Below are 18,752 nucleotides of genomic sequence, written 5' to 3' on the forward strand. Positions count from 1 at the left end.
CTTGCTCTTCGGGGCCGAGGCTCCCAGCAGGCGGCATGCAGTGTGTGCAGCTTGGCGCCCACGCTTCATAGCTCCTGGGTTTACCTTGGAGAGGAGGAGAGAAGCAATCTTCCCGCCTGGGGCCTGTGGAGAGATGGCAGCGCGCGGAAACAGCTCTCAGGCTGAAGGCTGGCTTTTTATAGTCCCATTTGGATCCCCTCCACCCGCCCCAGGCAGCCAATCCCGGCCAGCGCTTCCATTTCCTGCGCTCCGCAGCCTGTTGGGTTCGCCTCTCCTCCAGCTTGGCTCCCTGGCGGCAGCGTCTGTGCTCTGCCTGCTGGCAGGAAAGTGTCCTCCAGGCCGGCGCCTCCCGCGACAGCGAGGTGAAAGCAGCCCCCAGGGGGCTCGGAGAAGCCGGCCACCCGCTTCCCTTGGGGGATGGGGCGAGTTTCTCATAATTCAGCCCCGTTCGCTGCAAAGCCTGGCATTCACTGAGCACTTGCTGCGTGGCAGGCCTGCCCATGGCCCCTGTGAACACCATCATTCTCCAACCCCAGGCTCTGACGTGGCCTGGCCTGTCTATAGTCCCGTTCACGTGTGTTCTCAGGCTGGCTGCTGCTGGGTGACAGGTGCGCCATCGGCTCAGGGAAGGCCGCGGTCCTATGTCCTCTGCTTTACAATGAGACCCCAGCCCTAGGCTATGGAGCACGCACTCTCCGAAGCCTCTGGATGCTGACGCTGGCAGAAGCACTGTGGGTGCTTGGAGAACAGAGCACGTCCACCAAGCACGAATCATGGCCTTCTCCGAGGGCGAAGGGGTCTGATGTGGGCGACCCGCTGCCTGCTGCTAGCAGGTGGTGATTTGTTGAGAAACAGTTCAAACTGTTCGACCCTATCCTTACCACCATGGACACCTCGGAAATCTCTGGAGCAAACTCCAGAGGCTGCCTGACCCCCTGGGCGGGGCCCCACCCCGGAGCCTCCTCTGCAGGTGCTCACTGGCCCGGGTGGAGGGAGACACGGGGATCCACATGCTTTGTGGCCACTCCCTGAAGTCCATCCGATGCCCCTAACCCAGACCTGCTTCTCCCCCACCTTCCAATCTTGCTCTTTCCATACCCTTGACCGCCTAGCTGAGCCATTTGCCACTTTTTGGGAATGGGCGTTTGTGCCTCACTCCACCCTCTCTCCACACAAAGGGGCTGACGAAGTGCCCTGCTCCTAGCTTTGTCCCTGCGAGGACTTGCCACCGTCCTGGGCTCTAGTAGAGTGCTCGGTGTCCAGCCAGTGCCCATAATTACACCGACTACCTGTGAATCGGTTCAACTCCTGCCCGCTTTTATTGGTTAGGTGAGGGGACCCCTCCCAGGCCACGGGTGTGGGTGTCAGATCAACAGTGCCAGGCGCCGTGGGATGTGGGCTGCCAATCATTTTGTTGGCTCTTGCCTTTCGGACTCGTCTGGCCCTTGCATGCCTGTACCACGTGTGTCACATATGGACTCACAGCTCTGCTTGTCTGATGAGCTCTAGCTTAGCACCTGCAGCCTGGGGTGGGTGTTTGGCCTAGCGATTAAGACGTCAGTGAAGGCGCTCACAACCCACATCAGAGTACCCGGCTTCTATGCCCTGCTCTGGCTCCTTACTCCAGATGTGGGCCTGTGAGGGCAGAGCTGGGTCCTTGAAACCCGTGTGCGAGAACTGGATTGAGTTATTAGCTTCTGGCTTCAGCCCCAGCCTAGTTCCAGTCATTGTAGGCACCTGTGGAGTGAACAAGTAGTTGGGCGTTCTCTCTCTCTCTCTCTCTCTCTGGCTCACTGTCTCTCAGAAACAGGAAAACAATAGCAACCAAAGACACATAGCATCCAGTGGTCAGAGGCCCAGGCGCTGCTGGGGCCCAGCCACACACCAGGACCCTTTTTCCCCAAATGCACCGCAGTAAGCATGGCCCAACCCTGGAATTCTGGGAGTTCTCATACTTGGGCTCTCAGAGACTCTCTGCAGAATCTTCATCTACCAGTTACCCCTGGCAACACCGTGCCTACAGGCTCATGCCATCTGAAGCGGCTGGGTGGCTTGTATGCCCCTTGTCTTGCTTCCTGGCTACCCAATGAAGGGTTGGAGAAGTTGTATGCATGTCCACCTACTGCCTCCAAGACCAAAAAAGATGCGCAAGTCATTGTGGTTCTTTCCATGTGTAGGATACGAGAGGTGAGACGACTTGTGCTTGGCATGCCCAAGCCACTGAGCTCCTGCAAGTGCTACCAATGTGGCAGGACCACGAATCTTCACGTAACGGATCTTCCGCTCCCTGGCAGACATGGTACTCACCACTTCCCGTTCATGTCCAGGAAGCGTGACGTCATCAACATAGTGGACCAGCATGGTGTTCTGTGGGATGCAATGGGATCGAGGTACCGGGAGATTACATTTTGACAGTGAACTAGGTTAAAAAAAGCTCCAAGGGGTTGGAGTGAAGATGCTATTATGTTTATGTAGTATGATGATGATTTTATAATATTCAGCTTAAGACAAGCACACGGGGTGGGTGTTTGACCTAGTGGTCGAGTGCCTTTGTTTGACACTTGGCTTGGGCTCCTGACTCCAGCTTTTTGCTATTGCAGAGTCTGGGAGGCAGCAGTGATGAAAAAGCAAACTTGCTGTGCTCCTCTCCAGGGTGTTGAAAGGCAAGCATTCGCCAGCTCAGTACCCGTGCTCAGCGTAGAGGCTGCCCTGATGGGCTCCAGGAAAGACCACATCCAGGCGAGCTGTTGTCATGATTGGGGCTGTCACCTGCTTGGGTTGCCAGTGTCTGTCCGTCATCTACCATAATCCATCTGTTTTCTCAGAGCCTGGGCAAGTGAACTGAGTGAGCATGTGATGGGGAACATAACCAAAGCCAAAACATTAGATAAGAGATAGTACTGCAGAGGGAGGATGTTTGGCTCAGTGGTTAAGCTGCAGCTTGGGATGCTCGGATTCCACATCAGAGTGGCTGAGTTTGAGCCCCAGCGCCACTTCCACTTCTAACTTCCTGCCAATGCAGAGGCAATGGTACAAGTACTTGGGTCCCTGCCACCTACATAGGAGACCTGGATTGAGACCCCAGCTCCTGGCTTTCACCCAGCCTGCCTTAGCTTTTGCAGGTATTTGGGGCATAAACCAGTGGATGGAAACTCTCTATTTACCATTTTTTTAAAAAAGAAATTAAATTAAAAGTTTGAAAAAGAAATAATACTGCAGAAACAAACTATAGGGTAGTTTGGTGGTGATGGTTGATGTTATGTGTTAATTGCTTAAGCCACAGTACCCAGGCATTTGCTCAAACTCTAGTCTAGATGTTGCTGGGAAGGTAGTTTTTAGATAAAATTAACATTTACATTAGTACATTTATTTTTTAAAAAAAGATTTATTTTTTATTTATTTGAAAGACAGAGTTACAGAGAGAGATAGAGACAGAGAGGTCTTCCATCCACTGGTTCACTCCTCAGATGGCCGCAATGGCTGGAGCTGCGCCGATCCAAAGCCAGGAGCCAGGAGCTTCTTCCAGGTCTCCCACATGGGTGCAGGGGCCCAAGAACTTGAACCATCTTCTACTGCTTTCCCAGGCCATAGCAGAGAGCTGGATCAGAAGAGGAGCAGCCAGGACAAGAACCGGCGCCCATATGGGATGCTGGCGCTTCAGGCCAGGGCTTTAACCTGCTGCGTCACAGCGCCGCCCCCTGGTACATTTCTAATACAGCAGTACTTGTGATTGTGGTGTCCTTGCAGAGCCGCTCACTGAGAAGGCCCCGTCTCGCTGGTGGTGAACTCATGTTTAGGATCTGCATGAGGGACTGGGAGTTTTAAAAGATTTATTTTCTCCCTGACTGGGAGAAAGGAGCTCCTTCTGCCAACCAGGAGAACTTGGGAGAGTTTGTGAGACAAACATTTTGGGGCAAGCCTTGCGGGGCAGCAGGTTAAGCTACCAGCTGTGATGCCAGCATCCCGTTCAACCACTGGTTGGAGCCCCAGCTGCTCCAATTCCAATCCAGCTCCTGACGTTGTGCCTGGGAAAGCAGCAGGAGATGGCTCAAGTGCATAGGCCCCTGCGGCCCATGTGAGTGACCCCAAGAGAGTTCCAGCATCCTGGCTTTGACCTGGCCCAGCCCTGGACATGTGGCCATCTGGGGAATGAACCAGCAAATGGAAGATCGATCTCTCCCTTTCTCTGTAACTATGCTTTTTAAATAAATAAATCTTTAAGAAAACATTCTTAGGTTTCCCCACCGTAATGTTCCTATCACAGATCTCAGAGTCCCACTCTTTCCTGGATATCAGGACTTTGAATTTTTTTTTTAAGATTTATCTATTTATTTGAAAATAAGAATTACACAGAGAGAGAAGGTGGCAGAGAAAGAGAGAGAGGTTTTCTATCTGCTGGTTCACTCCCCAAATGGCTGCAATGGCCGGAGCTGGGCCGATCCAAAGCCAGGAGCCTGGAGCTTACTCTGGGTCTCCCACATGGGTGCAGAGACCCAAGGACTTGGGCCATCTTCTACTGCTTTCCCAGGCCATAGCAGGGAGCTGGATCGGAAGTGGAGCAGCCAGGACTTGAACCGGCACCTATATGGGATGCTGGCAGTGCAGGCAGCAGCTTTATCTGCTACAACACAGCCCCAGCCCCAGAACCTTGACTTTGACATTGGAGTCTTACTGAAGCTATGCATTAGAGTCCTTGCAACTCTTTTCCTGGATCTGATTTCTCACATGACCTTTACAAATAAAAATGTAATAATGTTGTACTGCCAACCAAAGGCCTGGGTTATAATCACTCTGTGTACTCCCAGCAATGAGGTCCCTATTGTCTTCATTGAAGTAGAAATGTTACCCCAAAATAGATCTCTTTTGGTACTAAATGCCAACCTATTTTCCCCAAAACACAGAGTCTGAATTGAAGGTTGTATGTTAACACTTTCTTAGGGTTTCAATCCTAAGGAAGCCAAAGTCTGCACCTTGGGGTTATGTTAACTCACTCCATTGTGTAAAGTCACCCCAGCAGGTACTGGGGAATCCAGAGCTTTTGTGGGTTCCGCTGGGTCAGACACAAGTGTTAAAGTCGCTGTGGTCCTCTCCTGAGCAGCCTTGATTGCGTCCATGACAAACACTGGCACCTGTCTCCCACTGAGGCTGAGGCAGCCAACATCGTTTGGGGATGAAGCAATGATGTTGGCTGCTGGGGCCCTTCTGCTGGGAGAAATCTGAGTTGAGTCTGGCGTAGTCAGGGTAAGGGTTTGGGTTTTCAACTATGATGAGCCGAGAAGCCATTGGAGGGAGTGGGACGATGCATCTCACTCTGTTTGTGGAGGGTGGAGGGAGTAGGGACAGAATCGGGGGCCAGTGAGGAGCCAAGTGCAATAACCCAGGTGTGTCAGTTAGGGTCCCATCCTAGAAGCAGGAGCACTAGGAGTGAAATAGAGTAATGGATTTATTACAGGGATTTGACTCAATACAGACAAGGTGCTGGTTAGTAGTCTCTGTATAGCTGTTTCTTGTGCATTGGTATTGGGCTGGAAGTCAGCAGAGCAGCTCACTGCAAAGGGCAGACAGACATGAAGAGGGAGAGGGCGGGGTCAAGATAGAACCTACAAAGATGGACTGGAAACCACGAGAACAAGCCAGGTCCCCACACCTCCAAGCCTCCAAAATGTTGATGATGGTGACCTGAGGAGCAGCTGGCACCCATTAGCAGGCACCCAGGCCAGGAACTGGAGAAGCTGCAGGTGGAGGTCCAGGGGCTGCTGGAGCGGCTGTGGGCCCGGCTGCTTCCTTGCACCCACGAGAGGAGCCAGCAGATCAGTGAAAACAGGCCGCGCCTGACCTGCCAAGCATAAACCTGGTTACAGCCTCGCTCCCGCTCTCCAAATCCTGCTCAGAGCTCCTCCCGGGACATATTCTCACCCAAAACGACAGAGCAATGGGATTTCTGGGAAACACAGTTCCATTTTAGCTAAGTTGAAACAAAACCAAGCCCATCAGACCAGCTGAGAAGTTAGGATGGCTTGGACCAGAGTACTGGCAACAGGGTGTAGGAAGTGCTTGAATCCTGGAGGTAGCTTGGATATTCCTCACTGCTTGAATCTGTTTGGTTCCCGAGTGCGGATGGTGAGCTCTGAGACAAGGGCAGTCATGTCACCTTGAGCTTGAGGAGGGAGAAGCAAGCAGGCCTACAGATCCAGGTGCAGATCTCAGAACAAAGGGATCGATGGAGGCTCATGCACTACATATGTAAGTATTGAAAAACTGTGAGATATAAATCAAGCTTGCAGACTAGGAAGTAAAAATATATTTGGGACCAGCATTGTGGTGCAGTAGGTTAAGCTGCTACCAGCAACGTTGGCATCCCATAGCTGAGTTCTGGCAGGTCCACTTCCTTTTTTTTTTTTTTTTTTTTTTTTTTTTTTTTTGACAGGCAGAGTGGACAGTGAGAGAGAGAGAGAGACAGAGAGAAAGGTCTTCCTTTTTCCGTTGGTTCACCCTCCAGTGGCCGCTGTGGCTGGCACACTGCGCTGATCCGAAGCCAGGAGCCAGGTGCTTCTCCTGGTCTCCCATGCGGGTGCAGGGCCCAAGCACTTGGGCCATCCTCCACTGCACTCCCGGGCCACAATAGAGAGCTGGCCTGGAAGAGGAGCAACCGGGACAGAATCTGGCACCCCAACCGGGACTAGAACCTGGTGTGCCGGCGCCGCAGGCAGAGGATTAGCCTATTGAGCCACGGCGCTGGCCATCGGCAGGTCCACTTCCAATCCAGCCCCCTGTTAATGCGCCTGGGAAGGCAGCAGATGATGACTCAAGTGATGGGGCCTTTGCCACCTACGTGGGAGATGCGGGTGGAGTTTCAGGATCCTGGCTTTGGAGTGGCCCAGTCCTAGCCATTGTGGCCATTTGGGTGGTGAGCCAGCAGATGGAAGATCTCTCTCCGTCTACCTTCCACCCTGCTGTGCCTTAAATGTGTCCCCTAAAAGTTCACTTGTTGAAACTCAATCCCCATGGCTATATTAATGGGATTTGGACCTGGGGTCTTAGGGACGGGGCCTCCATGATGCCATTGGTGGCTTTGCAAGGAGAGGAAGAGACCTGCACAGCTGAGCCAGCACACTTGCCGTGTCTCACAGGTGAGGCCCCCTGTGCGTGTGGTGGTGCAGCTGGAAGACCCTCACCAGGCGCCAGCCCACCCTCCCGGACTTCCAGCCTCCAGAACTGAACAACTACACTTCTTTATCTCTGTAACGACAAAATCAAAAGTATGTGTGGACCTAGAGCTTTTATTTGACTGCTGCGGTCTGAATGTTTGCGTCTCTGCCTTCACCTCATCCATAGGCTAAAACCCATTATTTTCCTCTGATTTCATCTTGAGTTTTCAGAGGAGCTGTGAGTTCCAGCTCCAGGGAGGTAGGTCGCTGTGGATGTTTACCATGTGCTTTTCCTTTTTAGGATTTATTTTATTTATTTGAAAGGCAGAGTTACAGAGAGAGAGGAGAGAAAGAGATCTTCCATGTACTGATTCACTCCCCAAATGGCCGTAACGGCCGGAGGTGATTCGATCTGAAGCCAGGAGCCAGGAGCTTCTTCTGGGTTTCCCACGTGGGTGCAGGGGCCCAAGCACTTGGGTCATCTGCAGCTGCTTTTCCAGAAGCATTAGCAGGGAGCTGGATCATGAGATGGAGCTCATATGGAATGCTGGCATCACAGGCAGTTGCTTAACCCACTGTGCCACAACGGTGGCCCCTACAGCGAGCTATTCAAGGGCCACTTCTTTATCTTGGCAGATATCTTAATGCCTAATTGTCTGGCCCGGTGATCAGGTGTCCCTCTCTTGGGACATTTGCTTATACTGACAGATGCCCTTGTGCCTCTTGTTTGACCTGTGCCCAGTTTATTCTTCCGGGTCTTCCTTGTGGGTGCAGTGGCCCAAATACTGTGCCATCTTCTGCTACTTTCCCAGGCACATTAGCAGGGAGCTGGATTGGAAGTGGAGCAGCTGGGACTTGAACTGGCTCCCATATGAGATGCTGGAGTCTCAGGTGGCAGCCTTACTCACTACGCCACCGTGCTAGCCCATCTTAGCCACTCTCCAGGAGAGCTGTGACGGGGTGGAGAGTTAGGTGCAGGCGTGTGGGCCAGGTGAGACACAGAGGACTCAACAAACACATGAAATAGCAGAAGCAGTCTCTTTTTATTATTGTTTGTTTGTTTATTTATTTATTGACAGGCAGAGTGGACAGTGAGAGAGAGAGAGAGAGAGACAGAGAGAAAGGTCTTCCTTTTACTGTTGGTTCACCCTCCAACGGCCACTGCAACCGGCACACTGCGCTGATCAGAAGCCAGGAGCCAGGTGCTTCTCCTGGTCTCCCATGCAGGTGCAGGGCCCAAGCACTTGGGCCATCCTCCACTGCACTCCTTGGCCACAGCAGAGAGCTGGCCTGGAAGAGGGGCAACCGGGACTAGAACCCGGTGTGCCGGCGCCACAAGGCAGAGGATTAGCCTAGTGAGCCACGGCGCTGGCCAGAAGCAGTCTCATTACAGATTCCAGAAGGAAGGCAGCAACGTGCACTTTAGGGGAAGGGGAAGGGAGGCCGCCCCGGCTGCTTGAGCTCTCCAGCAGATGAAGAGCAAGAGAAGGGACGGACCCACGGGACTTTTTTTTTTTAAATGTATTTATTTGAGGGACTGGCACGGTGTATAGCAGGCTAAGCCTCTGCCTGCAGCGCTGGCCGGCATCCCATATTGACACCAGTTCATGTCCCAGCTATTCCTCTTCTGATCCAGCTCTCTGCTATGGCCTGGGAAAGCAGTGGAAGATGGCCCAAGTGCTTGTGCCCCTGCACCCATGTGGAAGACTGGAAAGAAGCTCCTGGCTCCTGGCTTCAGATTGGCTCAGCTCCAGCCATTGTGGCCATTTGGGGAGTGAACCAGCAGATGGAAGACCTCTCTCTGTGTGTCTCCCTCTCTCTGTAACTCTACCTGTCAAATAAATAAATTGTAAAAAAAAAAAATGTATTTATTTGAAAAAGTAACAGAGAGAGGCGAGACAGAGACTTCTTGTCTGATGGTTCACTTCCCAAAGCTGGGAACCAGGAGTGCCATCCTGGTCTCCCATGAGGGTGGCAGGGGTTCAAGTACTTGGGCCATCTGTGTTTTCCCAGGTGCATTAGCAGGGAGCTGGACCAGGATTGGAGCAGCCAGGAATTGAACCTGCACTTCCAGACTGGATGCCAGCATCGTAAGCAGTGGTTTAACCTGTTGTACCACAATGACTGCCCACTCTGTGGGACTATTAAGGCCCAAGGGTGAGATCCCTTGTGTCTCCTCTCCAAGTTGTGGACCAGTGACCTTCAAGAAAACACAGGTCACTTATTTATGTGATGCAGGTGTCAACAATTGGGTTTATCATGGCTGGCGGTTGTGGGCACGTTGGGTTTTGAGTCAGTGGAATGAGGAACCAGTGAGCTATACAATAAACAGCCACACAGGGAGGGGAACTCTTAACGAGGCAAAGGTGACAAGTTAGAACTTGTTTTCAAACAACTTTTGTCAAGCCTAAAATGGTTGCCATGGTGGCAATTATATTTAACAAATTTATGGAAAGTCCTAATCCTAATTGTGCTTGAAAGCCATTGGGTGATTAGGTCCTGAGGGTGGAGCTCCCCAAATGGCTGCAACAGCTGGAGCTGTGCTGATCTGAAGCCAGGAGCCAGGAGCTTCTTCCAGGTCTCCCACACGGGCTTAGGGGCCCAAGGACTTGGACCATCCTCTACTGCTTTCCCAGGCCACAGCAGAGAGCTGGATCAGAAGAGGAGCAGCTGGCTCTTGAACCGGTGTCCATATGTGATGCTGGTGCTTCAGGTCAGGGCTTTAACCTGCTGTACCACAGCACTGGCCCCTTGTTCTGAAAATCTTATTAATTTTGTAACGCTAATGCCATTTTAGCATTCAATATTCATCTAAAGCCAGTGGAAAGAATTGGTGCCATGCTTCATGCATATATCTAGATGCATACATACACAGACCTGTCCAGTTAGAAAACATCCTTCAGCTGCCACCCACAGCTGCTGTGAACACCAAGGTATCTGTGAATATCTCTAGTTTGTATGGATGCTGGAGGGGAAGCAAGAAATGGACACTACTGGGAAATAATACTTTGCTATGCAAGAAGTAATTGCCTTCATGCTAGCAGGACGGAAGGGCTCAGTAAGTCAATTAATTTGTCTTTTCTTTAAGATTTATTTTTATTTCTTTGAAAGGCAGAGTTACAGAGAGAGAGAGAGGGAGAGATGATCATCTGTCCGCTGGTTTGCTCCCAAATGGCCGCAAGAGCTAGGACCGGGCCAGACCGAAGCCAGGAGCCAGGAGCTTCTTCTGGGTCTCCCATGTGGGTACAGGGGCCCAAGGACTTGGGCCATCCTCTACTGCCTTCCCGGGCCATAGCAGGGAGCTTGATCAGAAGTGAAGCAGCCTGGACTTGAAAAGGCACCCACATGGGCTGCTGGGGTTGCAGACAGTGGCTTAACCTGTTATACCATGCTGGCCCTCTTGTCTTTTTTTCCTTACCTAAGCTTTTCTATCTCTCATTCATCCCTATACTCTAAAGTGATGTCTGATGTTGGCTTGACACAGCCTGTAAACATTTATAGCAATTGGCAGAGTTCAGTTTGGTTCCAGGACATAGTGCAAGAGCATTCTTTGGGGATTGGCACTGGGGTGTATGGGGTAAAGCCTCCACCTGCAGTGCCAGCATCCTGTATGGACACTGGTTCAAATCCCAGCTGCTCTTCTTCTGATTCAGCTCTCTGCTATGGCCTAAGAAAGCAGTAGAAGATGGCCCAAGTCCTTGGGTCCTTGTACCTGTTTAGGAGACCCAGAAGAAGTTCTTGGCTCCTGGCTTCAGATCAGTCCAGCTCCGGCCATTGCAGCCATTTGGGGAGTGAACCAGGGGATGGAAGAGCTCTCTCTGTCTCTGCCTCTCTGTAATTCTGCCTTTCAAATAAATAAATAAATCTTTAAAAAAAAAATCATCTTTTGGGGCCTGAACGGTGCTGCCCTGTAGTAGATGTTTAGAGCCACCAGTTGTGCAACACCAGTGCTGGGCTTCAGATCCCGTGTGACACATGACTTTATTTTTGGTGTCTTTGTGCTATGCTGAGTCCTAAACACAGGGCCTGGGTTTAGATAGATGGCAGTGGTAGTAAGGGCTCAGATACTGAGAGATATTTCAGAAAAATGTTCTCTGCATCTCTTCGGTCTCTGAGTTTGGAGAGCATGAGTTCACTAATGAGGGGTACCTGGAGTTTTGATAATAGGGCATCTGCTGGTAGCCTAGATGTGGACTGTGAGAGGAAGAGAGGAGTCCAGGACAACACCCTAGATGTGGACTGTGAGAGGAAGAGAGGAGTCCAGGACGACACCAAGCTCTGTGGCCCAAACAACTGGGAAAATGGAACTTCATCAGCTGAAAGAGGGAAGACTGGAGGAGGAGCTGGGCGTTTTGAATACACACAACTTTGAGCTACCAATTGACATCCAATGGAGATGTCAAGGTCAGAGGCAAGGCCAGAATGCAAATTTCAAAAGTCATCGGTTGTAGAAAAGCCAAGAACTCGATGAACGAGGAAGAGAAGAGGGCCAAGGACTTTTTCCTCCTGGCTGGGCCCCCACCGTGAACCAACCTCAACCGTGCAGACCGTGGAGCAACTCCCTGGAAGCAACATGGGCCCCTGCATGGTATCACAGACGTAGACACCAGCTGATCCAGAACATTAGCCCTTACACTGCTCCAGAGGATAAGCCTAAATGTCTAGCTTCTTCTAGCCAGGGAATGGGTGTGCATTCTCCTTCTTGCCAAAGACCAAGCCTGCCCTAGGTGGGTACCCAACCTGTCCCAGAGGAGAAGAGAGATAATGAATGGTTGGAAGGTGAGGACTCATTGTGCTTGAAGGTGGCACAGGGAGCAGCAGAGAATTTTCTCCAATGGCCTTGAGCAGAGCAGGTGGAGCACCTGTTACCTGAAGAGGGCTTGCAGTCCTGGTGAGAATGGCAGCAAGGCAGCTGGGAGAATGTCAGGATGGACGGATGTCAAAGACTAGCTCCTCCTCTCTGTTCCAAATGCAACAGTCCAAGAACCTCCTAGGCTGTAGACACAGTCCCTGCAAAGTGTTGGGGGACATCCTAAAGTATCCCTGCTACTCCTGTTGAAGTGCTCTTGCACTCTCTACTCAGACTTGTTAAAAAAATTTTAAAAAAGATTTTATTCATTTGAAAGGCAGAGTTACAGGGAGGCAGAGAGAGAGAGAGAGAGAGAGAGAGAGAGAGAAGTGTTCCATTTGCTGCTTCACTTCCCAAATGGCCACAATGGCCAGAGCAGGGCCCATTTGAAGCCAGGAACCTGGAGCTTCTTCAGGGTCTCCCACACAGGTACAGGGGCCCAAGTCTTCTACTGCTTTCCCAGGCCATAGCAGAGAGCTGGATGGGAAGTGGAGCAGCTGGGACCTGAACCTGCGCCCATATGGGATGCTGGCACTGCAGGCAGTGTCTTTACCAGCTAAGCCACAGCGCTAGCCCCTACTCAAAGACTTTGCCCCTGAAAAATTCTTCTTTCTCTGGTATTGTCAATGTACCCCTTTATTGTAGCCCCCATTTAAGAAAAAGAAAAAAGGGGCCAGCATTGTGACATAATAGGTTAAGCCACCACCTGTGGCACCTGCAATCCCATAGAAGCACCAATTCATGTCCTGGCTGCTCCATTTTTGATCCAGCTCCCTGCTAATGGCCTGGGAAAAGCAGTGGAAGATGCCTCATGTCCTTGGGCCCCTGTACCTGTGTGGGAGACCCGGATGAAGCTCCTGGCATTGGTCTGGTCCAGCGCTTGTGGCCTTGTGGCCATCTGGGAAATGAACCAGCACACAGAAGCTAGCTCGCTCTCTCTCTCTCTCTCTCTCTCACACACACACACACATATTCTCTTTCTCTCTCACACACTCTTCTCTCTCTCTCTCCTACCTCTCTAACTTTCAAAATTAATAAAGAATTCTTAAAAATAAAAAAGGCCCCTAGATCATTTTCTACATCCACTGGCTCCATTTCCACACTTCCTGTTTGTGCCACTGTTCTCTCTAAAGACAGAGTTAAAATCCATCCCAACCAGGCTTTTTCTCCCTCCAAGTCTGTGAAACCACATTGGTCAAGGTCACCAAACATATCCATCCTGCCAAAGCTCTAAACTGCCTTTAACACAGCCAATCTCTTATTTCTAGAAGCCTTTTCTTCATGTGGCTTCTGCAACTCAAAACGCTCCTGCTTTGGGCCATTGGCATTGTGGCACAGCAGGTTAAGCTGCCTCCTGCCAGGCAGGCATCTCATACTGGAGCACCAGTTCATGTCCTGGCTGCTCTGCTTCCAATCCAGGTGTCTGCTAATGGGAAGGTAGCAGAAGACAGCCCAAGTGCTTGGGCCCTGCACCCTGTGGGAGTCCAGGAAGGAGTTCCCTGGCTCCTGGCTTTAGCCTGGCCCAGACCTGGCTGCTGTGACCATTTAGGGGAGTGAACCAATGAATGGGAGATCTCTAAATCTCTCTATCTCTCTCTGCCTTTCAGATAAATAAATCTAAAAAAAAACAAAACAAAAAAAACCCTCACCTGGTTTTCTTCCTCCCTCGCTGGCTTGCCTCTTCTTAGTCTCACTTGCTGGATTCCCACCCCTTCCCTCTGCCATCGCATCCTCAGTCACCAAACTTCCGATAATAGAAGCTCCAGGTAAATCCTCGGAACTGTTCTTCACTCAATTCTCAGGCGATCTCGTAGCTTTTAAAACGACGTTCCTGACTTCCAAGTTGTGCCTGCAGGCCTGGCTGCTGCTCTGAAGCTCAGGCTGCACTTCCCGCTGCCTGCTCCTCTGCCTGCTCCTCTGACAGCCATTCCAAACCTACCCTGGCCAGCAGGGTTCTACCTTGCTTTTCCTTCCAGATCTGCTCCTCCACTGCGCTTGCCATTCCAGGTCATCTCACCCTGGTTCACCCAGTGCTTATGCCAAAAACCTTGATTTCTCTCTACTGCCCAAATCCTCAGCTGGCCATGTAAGTTCTGTCCAAAAATGTATCCCAGGCTGGCGCCGTGGCTCAACAGGCTAATCCTCCACCTAGCGGCGTCAGCACACAGGGTTCTAGTCCCGGTCGGGGCGCCGGATTCTGTCCCGGTTGCCCCTCTTCCAGGCCAGCTCTCTGCTGTGGCCCGGGAGTGCAGTGGAGGATGGCCCAAGTGCTTGGGCCCTGCACCCACATGGGAGACCAGGAGAAGCACCTGGCTCCTGGCTTCGGATCAGTGTGGTGCACTGGCTGCAGCAGCCATTGGAGGGTGAACCAATGGCAAAAGGAAGACCTTTCTCTCTGTCTCTCTCTCTCACTGTCCACTCTGCCTGTCAAAAAAAAAAAAAAAAAAAAAGTATCCCAAACCACTGAGTTGGCAATGGCTTCTTAAGTATCTCATGCACACACACACACAGAGTATGACACATAAAGCACTGGCAACAAAAGAAATAAATTAGATTTCATAAAAATTAAAAGACATTTAAAAAAAGATTTATTTATTTGAAAGGCAGAGTTACAGAGAGGCAGAGGCAAAGGCAGAGAGAGAGAGAGAGGTCTTCTATCTGCTGGTTCACTCCCCAAATGGTCACAATGGCTGGAGCTGGGCCCATCTGGAGCCAAGAGCCTGGAGCCTCTCCTGGCTTCAAACTGGCTCAGCCCTGGCTGTTGTGAACACTTGGGGAGTGAACCAGCAGATGGAAGACCTCTCTCTCTCACTCTCTTTTTCTCTCTCCTCATCTGTCTTTCTGTCACTCTGCTTTTCAAACAAATAAATCAGAGAGACAGAAAGAGAGAGAGAAAAGAAGCATGCTGGGTATTGTGGCGCACTGGGTTAAGCCGCCACTTAGAATCGCACGTCCCACATCAGTCCCGCCTCCAGTTCCAGTCCAGCTTCCTGCTCCTGTGCACCCTGGGAGGCAGCAGGTGACGTTTCAAGTCCCTAGGCCCCTGCTACCCACATGGGAGACCCAGATGAAGTTCCTGGCTCCTGGCTTCTGTCTGGGTTGGCCCTGGGTGTTGTGGCCATTTGGAGAGTAAACTGACAGATAGGAAGATCTCTCTCTGTGTCTCTCCTTTTCTCAGTCACTCTCCCTTTCAAATGAATAAAAATAAATCTTAAAAAAAAAAAGGAAAGGCCAGCGCCGCTGCTCACTAGGCTAATCCTCCGCCTTGTAGCGCCGGCACACCGGGTTCTAGTCCCGGTCGGGGCACCGATCCTGTCCCGGTTGCCCCTCTTCCAGGCCAGCTCTCTGCTGTGGCCAGGAAGTGCAGTGGAGGATGGCCCAAGTGCTTGGGCCCTGCACCCCATGGGAGACCAGGAGAAGCACCTGGCTCCTGCCATCGGATCAGCACGGTGGCCACCGTGGTGGCCATTGGAGGGTGAACCAATGGCAAAAAGGAAGAGCTTTCTCTCTGTCTCTCTCTCTCTCTCTCTCTCTCACTGTCCACTCTGCCTGTCAAAAATAAATAAATAAATAAATAAATGGAAAAAACAGGGGCATGCATTTGGTTCAGTGGTGGAGGTTCCGGTGGGACACTCACACCACTGTCGGAGCGCCTCCCACCAGCTTCCTGCTAGTGTGCACCCTGGGAGCAGAACTGATGCTCAGCGCTTAACTCTGCCACCCCGTGGGAGACGGATCGAATTCCGAGCTCCTGGCTTTGGCCTGGCCCTGCTCTGGCTGTTGCAGGCACTTAGGGAATAAACTAGCAAATGGAAACTCCCTCTCTGCCTTTCAAATAAAGTGAAAATAAATATATTTTTAACAGCTTTAATTAAAAGAATAAGAACAAGCCACAGTGAGAAATAACCGGATATGGAGAAATCCGAATCCTCATCACGGCTGGGGGAAGTGGAAGATAGTGAGGCCACCGTGGAAAACATGCTGGCAGCTCCTCAAAAAGTTAAAAATGGAATCACCAGATGAGCCAGCAGTTCTACTCCTAGGAATATGCCCACAAGAGTCGAAATCAAGGACTTACCAGATACTGTACACCAACGGCCATAATGGCATTATTCCTAATAGCTCAAAAGACAGTGCTGCGGGGTGAACCTTTCCAGCATTCAGGCACTGGAACTTCGTGGCCAATGGAAGAGAATCGGGAGGCGGGCCTTTGAGAGGTGATTGGCTGTGGGGCTCCTCCCTCCCGAATGGGAGAGGGCCCCTCTCAGAGGAGGCTCCACGCTCTGTCTTGCCTTTTCACCCGGTGAAGACAGGGTCTTACCTCCCTCCCGAGGTTGCAGCACCATCGAGCTGTCCTGGAAGCAGGCAGCAGCAGTTGGTCAACGGAAAACCGAAACCTGTGGGTCCCTGGATGCTGGAATTCCCAGCGTCCAGACTGCTAGAAATAAACCTCGGTTCTTTTTTTCTTACAGCATCACAAAATGGACAAAGGCAGGAGAAAAAATCTAAACACACCCTCCCATAGATGAATGGCTAAGCAAAGTGTGGTATGTAGGACACATGCACAGTGAAATACTATTCAGTCATGAAAAGGAATGGAGGCCTGACGTTAGCTACACTGGGAATGAATCGTGAAAACATGCTAAGTGAAATAAGCCAGACACAATTGGACAAATATTGTATGATTCCAATTAAATGACACATCTAGAATAGGCAAATTCGTAGAGATAGAAAGTAGAATACGGGTTACCAGGGGAGTAGGGGGTAACGGAATGTTACTGCTGAAATGGGTACAGAGCTTCTGTTTACAATGATGAAAATATTTTGGAAATAGGTAATGGTGATGGTTGCACAGCATTGCATGCGAATTTATTTTAAAGATTTATTTATTTATTTATTTATTTGAAAGAGTTACAGAGAGAAGGAGGGGCAGAGAGAGAGGTCTTCCATCTGCTGGCTCACTCTCCAGATGGCCACAACAGCTGGAGCTGAGCCGATCTGAAGCCAGGAGCCAGGAGTTTCCTCTGGGTCTCCCACTTGGGTGCAGGGGTCCAAGGACTTGGGCCATCTTCTACTGCTTTCCCAGGCCATAGCAGAGAACTGGATCGGAAGTGGAGCAGCCAGGACTTGAATTGGTGTCCATATGGGATGCTGGCACTGCAGGCAGCAGCTTTACTTGCTCTGCCACAGTGCTGGCCCCAGAATTTTTTTATTTTTATTTTTTGACAGAGTTAGAGAGAGACAGAAAGGTCTTCCTTCCGTTGGTTCACCCCCCAAAGGGCCGTACAGTCGGCGCACTGCGCTAATCTGAAGCCAGGAGCCAGGTGCTTCTCCTGGTCTCCCATGCGGGTGCAGGGCCCAAGCACTTGGGCCATCCTCCATTGCACTCCCGGGCCACAGCAGAGAGCTGGACTGGAAGTGGAGCAACCGGGACAGAATCTGGCATCCCAACCAGGACTAGAACCCAGGGTACCGGCACCACAGGCAGAGGATTAGCCTAGTGAGCTGTGGCGCCAACTGAATTTTTTTATTTTTAAAAAAGTTTATTTATGGGGCCAGCATTGTGGTACAGCGGGTTAACGCCCTGGCCTGAAGTGCCGGTATCCCATATGGGCGTCGGTTTGAGACCCAGCTGCTCCACTTCCAATCCAGCTCTCTGCTATGGCCTGGGAAAGCAGTAGAAGATGGCCCAAGCGCTTGGGCCCCTGCACCCACGTGGGAGACCTAGAAGAAGCTCCTGGCTCCTGGCTTCAGGTTGGCGTAGCTCCGGCTGTTGCAGCCAATTGGGGAGTGAACAAGCGGATGGAAGCCCTCTCTCTCTCTCTCTCTCTCTCTCCCCCTCTCTGTCTCTCCTCTCTCTGTGTAACTCTGACTTTCAAATACATAAATAAATCTTTAAAAAAATCTTTATTAGAAAGATTTATTTATGAATTTGGAAGACAGAGTTACAGAGAACGAGAGGGAGAGACAGAGAGAGATCTTTTATCCACTGTTTCATTCCCCAAATGGCCACAATGGCCAGGGCTGGGCCAGGCAGAAGCAAGGAGGCAGGAGCTTCATCCAGGTCTCCCATGTTGGTGGCAGGAGCCCAGGTACTTGAATCATCTTTTGCTGCCTTCCCAGGTGCATCAGCAGGGAGCTGGATTGGAAGCAGCTGGGACTATAACCAACTCTCGTGTGGGAGGTCAGCATTTCAGGTGGCGGCTTAACCTGCTACACCAAAACACTGGCCTCTGTGAATGTATTTCTTACATGTTTCTACTTTTTTGTTTTCATTTTATGAAAAAGACAGAGAAAGAGAGTGACAGACAGATGGAGAGATCTTCCATCTACTGGTTTATTCCCTAAATATCCGCAACAACCTGGGCTGGATTAGGCTGAAGCCAGGAGCCTGGAACTCAAGCCATGTCTCCCAGGTGGGTGGCAGGGATCCAAGTACTTGAGCCATCACTGCCTACAAGGGTTCACATTAGCAGGAAGATGGAATCAGAGGTAGGGCCTGGACTCTAACTCAGGCACTCAGTTATGGGAGGTAGGCATCGCAAGTGGCAGCTTAACTGCTACACCAAATGCCCACTCTTGTGAATGTATTTAATGCCACTGAATTGTATACTTCAAAATGGTTAAATAGCAAACTATGTTTTTTGAAGTGATTTATTTATATATTTGAAAGGCAGAGTTACAGAGAGAGAGATACTCAGAGGAAGAGATCTTCCATCCACTGGTTCACCCCCCAAATGGCCACAACAAGTAGG

The sequence above is a fragment of the Lepus europaeus genome, chromosome 5 (assembly GCF_033115175.1).
Source record: "Lepus europaeus isolate LE1 chromosome 5, mLepTim1.pri, whole genome shotgun sequence".
Taxonomy (NCBI): Eukaryota; Metazoa; Chordata; class Mammalia; order Lagomorpha; family Leporidae; genus Lepus; species Lepus europaeus.